The following is a 15,434-nucleotide window of genomic DNA, read 5'->3' as shown; positions in this document are numbered from 1 at the left end:
TAATGGGTTTTAATGTGTTTTTATTTTTTATTTTAATGGAGAATTTACTAAAAAGTAGATTTTAATGTACGATGTGCTAAAATTTATTCATGGTAAGAAATGTGTGAGTTAAAACTGTAAAAAGCCTGGGAGGAGTCAAGATGGCGGAGAAGTAGCAGGCTGAGACTACTTCGGGTAGCGGGAGATCAGCTAAAGAGCTTATCTAAAGATTGCAAACACCTACAAATCCAACGGGAGATTGAAGAGAAGAAGAACAGCAATTCCAGAAACAGAAAATCAACCACTTTCTGCAAGGTAGGACTGGCGGAGAAGTGAATCCAAAGCGACGGGAAGATAGACCACGGGGGGAGGGGCCGGCTCCCGGCGAGCGGCGGAGCAACAGAGCAAAATCAGGACTTTTAAAAGTATGTTCGGCTGAGGGACATCGCTCCAGAGGCTTAGCTGGGGTGAAGCCCAGGCAGGGTCAGCGCGGCCTCAGGTCCCGCAGGGTCACAGAAGGATCGGGGGTGTCTGAGTGTCGCAGGGCTTACTGGTATTAGAACGGGGAAGCCAGCTACAGAGACAGAGCCGAGGAGTGACTCTCAGCTCGGGGCTGCCTTGAACCGGTCGCAGGCTCGGTCAGCTCGGAGCACGGCCGGAGGCCAGGGTGACGGGAGTCATTGGGCGCTGTTCTCTGAGGGCGCACTGAGGAGTGGGGCCCCGGGCTCTTGGCTCCTCCGGGCCTGAGACCGGGAGGCCGCCATCTTTATTCCCGCCCTCCGGAAATCTACGGAAAGCGCTCAGGGAACAAAAGCTCCCAAAAACAAACCCGAGCGGATTACTCAGCACGGCCCTGGGTAAGGGCGGTGCAACTCCGCCTGGGGCAAAGACGCTTGAGAATCACTACAACAGGCCCCTCCCCCAGAAGATCAACGGGAAACCCAGCCAGGACCAAGTTCACCTACCAAGGAGAGCGGCAGAATTCCAGAGGAGAAGAAAGCAAAGCACGGAACTCATGGCTTTCTCCCCATGATTTTTTAGCCTTGCAGTTAATTTAATTTTTTTTTCTTTTTCAATTTTTTATTCTTTTTCTCTTCTTCTGCTAAATTTTTTTTAAATTTTTACCGTTTTCTTTTTTAACGTTTTTTAAATAGTTTATCTAATATATATATATTTTTTCCCCTTTTTATATTTTTTCTTTATCGGCTTTCTTTTTTTTAATAGTTTCTTTTTTTTCTTTCTTTCTTTCTAAACCCCTTTTTATCCCCTTTCTCCCCCCTCACAATTCGGGATCTCTTCTGATTTGGCTAAAGCATATTTTCCTGGGGTTGTTGCCACCCTTTTAGTATTTTACTTGCTCCTTCATAAACTCTTATCTGGACAAAATGACAAGGCGGAAAAATTCACAACAAAAAAAAGAACAAGAGGCAGTACCAAAGGCTAGGGACCTAATCAATACAGACATTGGTAATATGTCAGATATAGAGTTCAGAATGTCGATTCTCAAGGTTCTAGCCGGGCTTGAAAAAGGCATGGAAGATATTAAAGCAACCCTCTCGGGAGATATAAAAGCCCTTTCTGGAGAAATAAAAGAACTAAAATCTAACCAAGTTGAAATCAAAAAAGCTATTAATGAGGTACAATCAAAAATGGAGGCTCTCACTGCTAGGATAAATGAGGCAGAAGAAAGAATTAGCGATATAGAAGACCAAATGACAGAGAATAAAGAAGCTGAGCAAAAGAGGGACAAACAGCTACTGGACCACGAGGGGAGAAGTCGAGAGATAAGTGACACCATAAGACGAAACAACATTAGAATAATTGGGATTCCAGAAGAAGAGGAAACAGAGAGGGGAGCAGAAGGTATATTGGAGAGAATTATTGGAGAGAATTTCCCCAATATGGCAAAGGGAACAAGCATCAAAATTCAGGAGGTTCAGAGAACCCCCCTCAATACAATAAGAATAGGTCCACACCCCATCACCTAATAGTAAAATTTACAAGTCTTAGTGACAAAGAAAAGATCCTGAAATCAGCCCGGGAAAAGAAGTCTGTAACGTACAATGGTAAAAATATTAGATTGGCAGCAGATTTATCCACAGAGACCTGGCAGGCCAGAAAGAGCTGGCATGATATATTCAGAGTACTAAATGAGAAAAACATGCAGCCAAGAATACTATATCCAGCTAGGCTATCATTGAAAATAGAAGGAGAGATTAAAAGCTTCCAGGAAAAACAAAAACTGAAAGAATTTGCAAACACCAAACCAGCTCTACAGGAAATATTGAAAGGGGTCCTCTAAGCAAAGAGAGACCCTAAAAGTAGTAGATCAGAAAGAAACAGAGACAATATACAATAACAGTCACCTTACGGGCAATACAATGGCACTAAATTCATATCTCTCAATACTTACCCTGAATGTTAATGGGCTAAATGCCCCAATCAAAAGACACAGGGTATCAGAATGGATAAAAAAACAAAACCCATCTATATGTTGCCTACAAGAAACTCATCTTAAACCCGAAGACACCTCCAGGTTTAAAGTGAGGGGGTGGAAAAGAATTTACCATGCTAATGGACATCAGAAGAAAGCAGGAGTGGCAATCCTTATATCAGATCAATTAGATTTTAAGCCAAAGATTATAATAAGAGATGAGGAAGGACACTATATCATACTCAAAGGAACTGTCCAACAAGAAGATCTAACAATTTTAAATATCTATGCCCCTAACGTGGGAGCAGCCAACTATATAAACCAATTAATAACAAAATCAAAGAAACACATCGACAAGAATACAATAATAGTAGGGGATTTTAACACTCCCCTCACTGAAATGGACAGATCATCCAAGCAAAAGATCAACAAGGAAATCAAGGCCTTAAATGACACACTGGACCAGATGGACATCACAGATATATTCAGAACATTTCATCCCAAAGCAACAAAATACACATTCTTCTCTAGTGCACATGGAACATTCTCCAGAATAGATCACATTCTTGGTCCTAAATCAAGTCTCAACCGGTATCAAAAGATTGGGATCATTCCCTGCATATTTTCAGACCACAATGCTCTAAAGCTAGAACTCAATCACAAGAGGAAATTTGGAAAGAACCCAAATACATGGAGACTAAATAGCATCCTTCTCAAGAATGAATGGGTCAACCAGGAAATTAAAGAAGAATTGAAAAAATTTATGGAAACAAATGATAATGAAAACACAACGGTTCAGAATCTGTGGGACACAACAAAGGCAGTCCTGAGAGGAAAATATATAGCGGTACAAGCCTTTCTCAAGAAACAAGAAAGGTCTCAGGTACACAACCTAACCCTACACCTAAAGGAGCTGGAGAAAGAACAAGAAAGAAACCCTAAACCCAGCAGGAGAAGAGAAATCATAAAGATTAGAGCAGAAATCAATGAAATAGAAACCAAAAAAACAATAGAACAAATCAACGAAACTAGGAGCTGGTTCTTTGAAAGAATTAATAAGATTGATAAACCCCTGGCCAGACTTATCTAAAAGAAAAGAGAAAGGACTCAAATAAATAAAATCATGAATGAAAGAGGAGAGATCACAACAAACACCAAAGAAATACAGACAATTTTAAGAACATACTATGAACAACTCTACGCCAACAAATTTGACAATCTGGAAGAAATGGATGCATTCCTAGAGACATATAAACTACCACAACTGAACCAGGAAGAAATAGAAAGCCTCAACAGACCCATAACCAGTAAGGAGATTGAAACAGTCATCAAAAATCTCCAAACAAACAAAAGCCCAGGGCCAGACGGCTTCCCGGGGGAATTCTACCAAACATTTATAGAAGAACTAATTCCTATTCTCCTGAAACTGTTCCAAAAAATAGAAATAGAAGGAAAACTTCCAAACTCATTTTATGAGGCCAGCATCACCTTGATCCCAAAACCAGACAAGGATCCCAACAAAAAAGAGAACTACAGACCAATATCCTTGATGAACACAGATGCAAAAATTCTCGCCAAAATACTAGCCAATAGGATTCAACAGTACATTAAAAGGATTATTCACCACGACCAAGTGGGATTTATTCCAGGGCTGCAAGGTTGGTTCAACATCCGCAAATCAATCAATGTGATACAACACATTAATAAAAGAAAGAACAAGAACCATATGATACTCTCCATAGATGCTGAAAAAGCATTTGACAAAGTACAGCATCCCTTCCTGATCAAAACTCTTCAAAGTGTAGGGATAGACGGCACATACCTCCATATTATCAAAGCCATCTATGAAAAACCCACCGCAAATATCATTCTCAATGGAGAAAAACTGATAGCTTTTCCGCTAAGGTCAGGAACACGGCAGGGATGTCCGTTATCACCACTGCTATTCAACATAGTACTAGAAGTCCTAGCCTCAGCAATCAGACAACAAAAGGAAATTAAAGGCATCCAAATCGGCAAAGAAGAAGTCAAACTATCACTCTTTGCAGATGATATGATACTATATGTGGAAAACCCAAAAGACTCCACTCCAAAACTGCTAGAACTTATACAGGAATTCAGCAAAGTGTCAGGATATAAAATCAATGCACAGAAATCAGTTGCATTTCTCTACACCAACAACAAGACAGAAGAAAGAGAAATTAAGGAGTCCATCCCATTTACAATTGCACCCAAAACTATAAGATACCTAGGAATAAACCTAACCAAAGAGACTAAGAATCTATACTCAGAAAACTATAAAGTACTCATGAAAGAAATTGAGGAAGACACAAAGAAATGGAAAAATGTTCCATGCTCCTGGATTGGAAGAATAAATATTGTGAAAATGTCTATGCTACCGAAAGCAATCTACACATTTAATGCAATTCCTATCAAAGTACCATCCATTTTTTTCAAAGAAATGGAACAAATCATCCTAAAATTTATATGGAACCAGAAAAGACCTCGAATAGCCAAAGGAATATTGAAAAAGAAAGCCAAAGTTGGTGGCATCACAATTCCGGACTTCAAGCTCTATTACAAAGCTGTCATCATCAAGACAGCATGGTACTGGCACAAAAACAGACACATAGATCAATGGAACAGAATAGAGAGCCCAGAAATGGACCCTCAACTCTATGGTCAACTCATCTTCGACAAAGCAGGAAAGAATGTCCAATGGAACAAAGACAGCCTCTTCAATAAATGGTGTTGGGAAAATTGGACAGCCACATGCAGAAAAATGAAATTGGATCATTTCCTTACACCACACACGAAAATAGACTCAAAATGGATGAAGGATCTCAATGTGAGAAAGGAATCCATCAAAATCCTCGAGGAGAACACAGGCAGCAACCTCTTCGACGTCAGCCACAGCAACATCTTCCTAGGAACATCACCAAAGGCAAGGGAAGCAAGGGCAAAAATGAACTTTTGGGATTTTATCAAGATCAAAAGCTTTTGCACAGCAAAGGAAACAGTGAACAAAACCAAAAGACAACTGACAGAATGGGAGAAGATATTTGCAAATGACATATCAGATAAAGGGCTAGTGTCCAAAATCTATAAAGAACTTAGCAAACTCAACACCCAAAGAACAAAGAATCCAATCAAGAAATGGGCAGAGGACATGAACAGACATTTCTGCAAAGAAGACATCCAGATGGCCAACAGACACATGAAAAAGTGCTCCATATCACTCGGCATCAGGGAAATACAAATCAAAACCACAATGAGATATCACCTCACACCAGTCAGAATGGCTAAAATGAACAAGTCAGGAAATGACAGATGCTGGCGAGGATGCGGAGAAAGGGGAACCCTCCTACACTGTTGGTGGGAATGCAAGCTGGTGCAACCACTCTGGAAAACAGCATGGAGGTTCCTCAAAATGTTGAAAATAGAACTACCCTATGACCCTGCAATTGCACTGCTGGGTATTTACCCTAAAGATACAAACGTAGTGATCCGAAGGGGCACGTGCACCCGAATGTTTATAGCAGCAATGTCTACAATAGCCAAACTATGGAAAGAACCTAGATGTCCATCTACAGACGAATGGATAAAGAAGATGTGGTATATATACGCAATGGAATACTATGCAGCCATCAAAAGAAATGAAATCTTGCCATTTGCGACGACGTGGATGGAACTAGAGGGTATCATGCTTAGCGAAATAAGTCAATCGGAGAAAGACAACTATCATATGATCTCCCTGATATGAGGGATAGTAGATGCAACATGGGGGGTTGAGGGGGTAGGAGAAGATTAAATGAAACAAGATGGGATTGGGAGGGAGACAAACCATAAGTGACTCTTAATCTCACAAAACAAACTGAGGGTTGATGGGAGGAGGGGGTTGGGAGAGGGGGTGGGGTTATGGATATTGGGGAGGGTATGTGCTATGGTGAGTGTTGTGAAGTGTGTAAACCTGGCGATTCATAGACCTGTACCCCTGGGGATAAAAATATATGTTTATAAAGCTGTAAAAAAAAAAAGAAAAAAAGAAAAAAGAAAGGATGAATATCCAAGTTTTGTAGCAACATGCACGGGACTGGAAGAGATTATGCTGAGTGAAATAAGTCAAGCAGAGAGAGTCAATTATCATATGGTTTCACTTATTTGTGGAGCATAACAAATAGCATGGAGGACAAGGGGAGATGGAGAGGAGAAGGGAGTTGAGGGAAATTGGAAGGGGAGGTGAACCATGAGAGACTATGGACTCTGAAAAACAATCTGAGAATTTTGAAGGGGTGGGGTGTGGGAGGTTGGGGACACCAGGTGGTGGGTATTGTAGAGGGCACGGATTGCATGGTGCACTGGGTGTGGTGCAAAAATAATGAATACTGTTATGCTGAAAAAAATTAAAATATTTAAAAAAAAAACTGTAAAAAGCAATTTTTCAGCTGTCAAATTGGCAAGTTTGATAATATAATATGTTGGTGAGCATGTGATCACCCACATATTACTGGCAAAGAATAGAAGCTACATTTAGGAAGAGCAATATAGAAATTTTAAGTGCACAAAGCTTTGAACCAGTAATTCTGTATTTATCCAACAAATAGACCAACACTGTCATTCATTCATTCACTCAACTATTTACTAAATAGCTCTACAATCTCTATGTGGTAAGCATTGCCAGAGCCACTAGATATACAGCAGCAAACAAAACAAAATCTCTGCCTTCATGGAGCTTACTCACTAGAGGGGAATCTAGACAGCTAAAAAAATAAACATATAACATAACATGATATATATAGTATAATGTAATATAATATAGAGAGTAGTAAAACGTGTCATATATAAATTTTACATGGAGCTATATAGATACAAAATAGATATAGAGAAAGAGAGATGGAATGGGACAGTTCTATTTTAGGGAGAATGGAAAAGAAGACTTTTCAAAGGGGGTAACATTTTAGGAGAGACCTAGATGAAGTAAGGGAGTGAACCATAATCATCTCTCAGGGAGACAATAATCCAGGCTGAAGGAAAAGCTAATGCAGAAGACTCACAAATGTTCAAGGGTTGATTTATAGCATCGTAATAAAAAAAGACTGCAAGCAACTTAATTATCAAACAAGACGTTTAGTGACTGTTTAAATTGTAGTATATCCATATGTGGAATACTATTCCAGTGTTATCAATGAATGAGTCAACTCCATTTGTATTAAGAGAGAATAATCAAGAGAATGAGAAGACTAGTCACAGACTGGGAGAAAATATTTGCAAAAGACACTTTTGATAAAGATCACTATTTAAAAAACACAAAGAAAACTCTTAAAGGGGCCCCTGTGTGGTTCAGTCAGTTAAACATCTGCCTTAGACTTAGGTGATGATCCCTGGGTCCTGGAATGGAGCCCCATGTCAGTCTTCCTGCTCAGCTGGGAACCTGCCTCTCCCTCTCCTTTTGCTGTTCCCCCTGCTTGTACCCTCTCTCTCTTTCTGTCAGATAAATAAATAAATAAAATCTTTAAAGAAAACCCGACACCAAGAACACAAACAACCTGAAAAACCCACAAACCCACAAACAACCTGATTTTTAAAATGGGACAAAGATCTGTACAGACACTTCACCAAAGAAGATACACAAGTGGCAAATAAGCATATAAAAAGATGCTCCATATCATATGTCATTAAGGAATTGCAAATTAAAATGAAATACACTACACACCTATTAGAATTGCCAAAACCTGGGACATGATGACACCAAATGCTGACACGAATTTGGAGCAATGATAACTCTCATTTATTGCTGGTAGAACTGCAAAATGGTACAAATTAAACATAGTTTTAGCATGCCATCCAGCCATCGCACTTCTTACTTGAACCATCAAGGCAAGAAAAGGCACAGAGAAACCTTAAATGTATATTATTACATGAAAGAAACCTGAATCTGGGGCGCCTGGGTGGCTCCTTTGGCTAAGCAACTGCCTTCGGCTCAGGTCATGATCCCAGAGTCCTAGAATCGAGTCCTGTGTTGGGCTCCCAGCTCCATGGGTAATCTGCTTCTCCCTCTGACCTTCTCCCCTTTTGTGCTCTCTCTCACTCTCTCTCTCTCAAATAAATAAAGAAAATCTTAAGAAGAAAGAAAGAAAAAAAATAAAGAAAGAAAAAAGAAACCTGAATCTGAAAAAGTTACATACTATATGATTTCAACTCTGTGGCATTCTGGGAAAGGCCAAAACTATGAAGATAGTAAAAAGAAAAAAAAAATCAGTATTTGCCATGGATTGGGGTTGAAGGAAGGAAGAGAACAGAGGATTTTTAGGGAGGTGAAACTATTATATATGATATTACAGTGGTAGATACATATCATTATATATTTGTCCAAGCCCATAGAATATACAACATCAAGAGTGAATCCTAATGTAACCTGTGGACCCAGGTAAAAATGGTATGTCAGTGTAGGCTCATTGATTATAACAAATGTACAACTCTAATGGGATATATTAATAGTGGAAGAAGCAATGTGTGTAAGGGTATATGGGAAATCTGTACTTTCCACTCAGTTTTGCTGTGAACCTAAAACTGCTCTAAAAACTAAAGTCCCTGTTTAAAAAAAACAAAAACAAAAACAGAGAATGATATCTAATAAATACTGTTCCTTTAAAAGTACAGAAGTATGTGTGAAGTATGGTGACATTTGTGTATAAACAAGACATAAAATATGTATTATATATTCCTATGTGAACATATGTATTTCTTATCCTTTTACATATGCATAGATTTCTTCCAAAATGATGCCCAAGAAACAGTAACAGTAATTGCCTCTAGGGAGGGGAACTAAGTACCTGGGGGTCAAAGCAGGCAGATTTTTCACTGTCCAACCTTAAAAAAAGAGGTACCATGTGCATATATCACCTATTCAAAAAAACAACTTCAGAACTAAAAATGAACAGAGAATAATTAGAGGATTCTTAGAGCTTGTTTTAGTCTGTTGGGCTGCTATAACAAAAATACTATAGATTGGGTGGCTTATAAAAAACAGGATTTTATTTCTCAGTTCTGGAGACAAAAGATCAAGGTACTGGCAAATTCAGTGTCTGGTGAGAGCCCACTTTCTGGTACATAGCGCATCATCCTTTTCCCTCTGACCTCATATAGTGGGAAGGGTGACAGAGCTCCCTGGGGCCTCTTTTATAAGAACACTAATCCCATTCATAAGGCCTCACCTCTAAACACCCTCACATTTGGCATTAGGATTTAACATGTGAATTTGGTGGGGAGACACACATAGTCTATATGGGGGCCTATTATTTTTTCACTCATAAAGGATGTAATAAAATCTTCCTCTGTAATAATGTCTGCACAATAAGACTATTCTAATCACTTTACTTTCCAAAGTTTAAATTTACTACACTTAGTTTATATTTTTATAGTTTAGAAAAAGTGGCCTCTGTAGAGTCATCAGTGCTCTTTAATGTCATTCTAAATATGTTGTTGGTATACCATCTTAATGAAAAGTATTATTCAACCCTGGGTAGGATAAACAGGTACCAAAGAGAAACGTGTAATTATGTAATAGTATTTAAATAAGAAAACAGGTCAGCCAGAGTGGGGGATAACTGAGATAGGAGGGCAGAAGCTGTGTCAGGGAAATTTTTTAAATCGGTAGTTTAGGTATATCAATATAAGGGATTCTATTCAAGTTAATATGTAATTTACTTTACTGTCTCAGTATGTATGATGAGATGCTGTATAATGCTAGGGCAAGTCAACAAAGTTTAAACTACATAGTTTTGTTTTACTTTTTTAAGATTTATTTATTTATTTTGAGGGGGGAACACAAGCAGGGGGAGGGGCAGAGGCAGGAAGAGAGAATCCTCAAGCCAACTCCCTGATGTGTGTGGAGCCCACCAGGGGCTGGATTCCACACCCAGAAATGATGACCCTAGCTGAAACCAAGGATAGGTCGCTCAACCATCTGAGCAACCGAGGCACCCCTAGGGTTTTATTTTTTATTCTCAGTTTCCTAGGTAACATAAAAATGGCCAGAATTTTTTTTTAAAAGACAAGAATAATGAACATATATTTTAATGTATTTTATATTTATATTATATGTATTTTAATATGTTTATATTATATTTATTTATATATGTATATATTATGTATGTAATTATAAATATGTACATAAAAATGTACATAAGTATATGCAAATATATAAATTTGATATTGTCTTATCACTATAAGGCTTATTTTATATTTTTCTTCAGCTTAATTATCCAAAAGGAAGTAGCCATAAACATAGTCTTTTTCCAGTAACTTTTATTATCTCAATAGGTATTATTATTTTTCAGATCTTCCCATTCACTAAAGCATAAGTTAAGTAGCATCTTTCCACATAAAATATGTCTGGTTTTAAGATATAGTACCTTTTTTTATTCCTTAACTACAGTGCAGAAGAGCTAAAAAAGATAAACTTGAATAGCAGAAATTATTTGTGTTGTAGGGATAAGCAATCTTCCATTTCTGCTAATTTTTCTCTCTTCTTCCCTCTGTAACCACACACACTATAGTTCCATAACTGAAATGGGGAAAGTAAACTCAATAGTCTCTTTGCTCTTTAAAATACTGAATCCATGTAAATTAATACAGTTTGTGTAGCTGAAACCTTCTTTCATTAAGACAGTAAGGAACAATTAAATTAAGTGTTTCTTTAAACTTTTAAATTATTTTAAGCAATTGTATGTAAAAATCTCATTTCTTCTCTGAACACTTCAGAAATTGTAACTAAAAGTTTAAACATTTCCTACTTTACTTGCAAGATAAGCATATAATACATTCAAGAGGAAAACCAGTTCTTAAAAATGGAGTACTTATTATGTACTAATTAAAGAGTTGTCCATAGATCTTGCTAAACAATTTGTTTTAATTATCTGGCACTTCAAACAAATAGCTTTGTCTTAATTATGTATCTTTTGTGTTCTCAACTAAACTTTTAAGAACAGACATATTCATGCATTCTTTCTCTTTCAACAGACATTTACCAGTCATTCAATATATGCCAACCAATATTTTATATGACATATTTTTAAAAAATAAATCATAAGTTACAAACATTCAGAAATTCAGAAACATTAAACATGCACTATCTCTAAGACATTATGCAAGATACTGCAGGGACAGGGATGTATGTATTACTTTTTTTTAAGATTTTATTTATTTATTTGGCTGAGCAGAGAGCCCGATGTGGGGCTCAATCCCAGGACTCGATCCCAGGACTCTGGGATCATGACCTGAGCCAAAGGCAGAGGCTTTAACCCACTGAGCCACCCAGGCGCCCCATGTATTACTTTTCAAAAGAGAAAAGTCTATAACCTGAAGGCTGCAAAGAAATGGTGATCCTATACTTAAATTCAAACCACAAAAAGTTTTACAAAAATGACTTCTGGTTATCTGTAAGTCAAAATATATGCACAGTTTTATAATGTGCACACACTGAGGGGACATGCCCTAACACACAGATTGTCTGATTTTCAAATTTTTGACCAACCAATCAAGCTATCAAAGAATCTGAGTCCCACAATGGAAAACCCAACAGGCTTATTATTGCGGAGATGAGCATTTAAATGCATTTATATGTATTCTGTTATTGTCTTAATATTTGTTTTGAAACTCTGCGCTCCTTACTGGGCTATCCTAAATTAATTGCTTTAAGAAATTGTACATAAAATTGTCATTCCTTCTCTGAAGATCAGGCACTATTCCAGAGAGTTAATGCCATGATTGCACTTGAGCTCCAAGCTGTCCCTTTGGCCATGTGTTCTGAATTCATCTAATTTGAACACTGCTGCAAACTGTAAACCAGCAACTATCCCACAAATGTGTTTCTAATTTGATGGGTGCTCAAAGAATTTCTGTTGAATGAATGGCAAATTAATCGAGTTTACTAGTTGAAAGACACAGTGCACATTCAATATAAATTATACTCACTACTGGTAAAGCAGTTTAAAATTATACCATACTGAGAATGGCGTAACATGAATCTCTCTCTCATTCATTATTGTACAAGTAAAATTTAAAAATATGTTTAATCAAAAGAGTATTCCTGGAGCAATTTGTTTGCTACTTGAAGTTCTACAAAATACATAGTGACCCAGAGCTGGTCTATGTAACATTGTCGGAGTCTTTGTGTATGACTTTTACTTCTCATTGTCCTCGCCTTCTGTGAGAAATGACTGACCGCCTTTCCTTGTGATATCTAAGCTTTTAGGAGTGTTGTTTTATCTATTTTTTATGACCAACCTTACACTTGTTAAGTGTAATTTTTGCTTTTTGTAACATAAAAAAAAATCTGTGATATGGTGCCCTATGAATTAACAAGAATGGCTGGACAAAAGACAAGAAATCTTTTAAAAACAAATGTTCACATTAAATACCTTGGATAGGTAGGCCTTCTGGGGATTTTTCTTTAATGCAACAAAAGTGCACCATTTTTGTTTTCAGAAATAGTTTCTTTCAGATATTGAGCTTGTCTAAAGTCATATTACATAAGTAAGGGCTTAGTTTGTACATTAGTCTTTACATCTTAAAGGCTTACTAAATCCTCTTTTGATCAATCTGATATCAAACAGATCCATATTGATTTCTTCTACACTTGTTTATGGTATTTATTTTGATACATCTAAGATTAAAAGCCAAATTAACAAGTGTAATCAATTTTCTTAGTGTTAAAGAAGAGTCCTCCAGTACCCTTCGACACATTCACCCAGGAATAAAAAACTTAAGCAAAGATGTTGTAATAAATGGATCGATTTATTCAATCACTGGGCATAAAAACATTAGCCCTGGGAAAGCGCTTTCCTCTAAGAGCTTTAGCTACTGAGTTTCACTTCTCTTGTACCAAATGATTTGCATTTTTAGAGAAATTTCATGTCTGCAGTGAGCTCCAGTGAAAACATGAATAAATTGCTTTCTTTCCCTCTTTTTCTGACTTTATGAAGCTGAATCCATTAGGGGTCAAGTCAAAGTATAATGAAAAAAAGGCAACAACTCATGTGATGGAAATCCTGGATTAGGTTTCTCCCTAGTCCAAGCTCAGCTGTCCTGGCCTAAGTGTTGGATTAGTGGTCTGCAGGGAGATCCCTGGATCATGTGGCAGTTTTTTTAACTGCAGCGTTAGAAACAGTCTCTAGACGTCAAGAAATTGAAGAGACAAACAATAATTAAGAAATAAGTTGGTTTTCCATAGCAGTTCCTCCACAAAGTGGAGTAAAACCAACTTCTGCAGGCCTGACACAAAACAGGTGCATCAGAGGTTTTTTGCTATAAGCTACTTCTGAATTCACTGGAGTGAGAGTGAGTGCACAAGTTTGAAGCATGCACTTGGGATCTAAACTGACCTGAGTGGGAATCTCCACTCACTTAGTTATACATTTTATGATATTGAGCAACCTTCAATCTTTGGTTTCCTTATCTGTGCACCAGAGATGATAAGACCTGGAACATAGGGTGGTCTGGAGGTTTTAAAAAGACCTTATCCCATTACCTAGTACAAAATCCATTCTGAATCTACGGAAACAAATCTAATTTTTACTTATGATCTGGATGTCGTACTGAACCAAAGACAAGCTACCACTACTTATCCTGAGCTTGGGATTCCACATTTCTCATACACTCCCAGTGATGCTGACGCTGCTGGTTTGGGGAACACGCTGAGAGACCACAAACATATAAATGACCTGGAAAATGATATTCATTTTAATTTTTTTCTTTGTCATTATTTTAAATCCACTCACTTTTATAAAAATTAGAAAGGAATTCTACCTCATTTGAGATCATAAGGATTTGATTTATGGTTTTGGTGGAGGAATTGGTTTTGTTTTTTAAGAAAGATTTATTTCTAAGAACTACCTTGCTGCTGATAAGGTACATATTTACTCATATAACTATATTTGGACTGGATATTAGATACCTGCATTATGTTTGACAATCTCAGCATACATTTTAAAATTCAATTTGTGAAAAATATTAATTTTTCATCTCTAGATTAGTCATTAAAGATGTCATCCCCTATATAATCCTCTGTTCTGAAGTAATCTGTCCATTAGAAGAACATGGAGTTTGTGTATTTTCCAAACTCTCTTATCTTCACAAAAGCACCAGAAAAAAAATCCAAATCCATCTATCAGCATTTAGATTCCTACTACATATATTATACTTCATCTGATTTGGTAAAAAAAAAAAAAAAAAAAATTAAACTTCAAAAGTGCCAGTCAGAAGTTACAACACTGAAAAATACAATAACTGAACTGAAAAATACACTAGAAGGGTTCAGCAGTGGACTAGTGAAGTAGAAGACCTAGTAACCTAGAATACAGGGCTGTGGAACTTACCCAATAGAGCAGCAAAAAGAAAAAAAAAATCTTAAAAAAGTAAAGATAACTTAAGAAACCTATGGGACAACATCAACAACAACCAACAGCATTTGGATTATAGGGGGCCCAGAAAGAGAAGACAAAGAGAAAGAGGCAGAAAACTTGAAGAAATAATTGCTGAAGTCTTCCCCAAGCTGGGGAAAGAACCAGACACTTGGGTCCAGAAAGCCCAGAGAGAACCATACCAAGACAATTATAATTAAAATGTCAAAAGTTAAAGATGAGAGAATCATAAAAGCAACAAGAGAAAAACAACTTAGTACACACAAGGGAATCTCCATAAGACTCAGTCAAGCTGATTTTTCAGCAGTAACTCTGCAGGGCAAGATGGAATGGCATGATGTATTCAAAATGTTGAAAGGAAAGAACTTTCAACCAACAATACTCTACCCAGGTAATCTGTCATTCAGAATTGAAGGAGAACCAAAATGTTTTCCAGGTAGACAAAAACTAAAGGAATTATCACCACTAAACAGGCCTTACAAGAAATGTCAAAGGGGTTTTTTAAGTTGAAAAGAAAACAGAAAAGACACTAATGCATAATAAGAAAGCATATTATCTTTTCACTGGAAAAGATAAATGTATAGTAAGAATACTGGATT

At 37.3% G+C, this 15,434-nt stretch overlaps 1 protein-coding gene across 6 annotated transcripts in view; it reads left to right on the top strand.

Annotated features, from left to right (window-relative positions):
• The window catches only part of TTC29 (tetratricopeptide repeat domain 29), a 248,836-nt gene that overhangs the window by 216,717 nt on the left and 16,685 nt on the right, over window positions 1–15,434 (top strand). The window lies entirely within an intron of this gene.

This window comes from Lutra lutra, chromosome 2 (assembly GCF_902655055.1).
Source record: "Lutra lutra chromosome 2, mLutLut1.2, whole genome shotgun sequence".
Classification (NCBI taxonomy): domain Eukaryota; kingdom Metazoa; phylum Chordata; class Mammalia; order Carnivora; family Mustelidae; genus Lutra; species Lutra lutra.
This window is presented reverse-complemented; position numbering and strand designations above follow the sequence as displayed.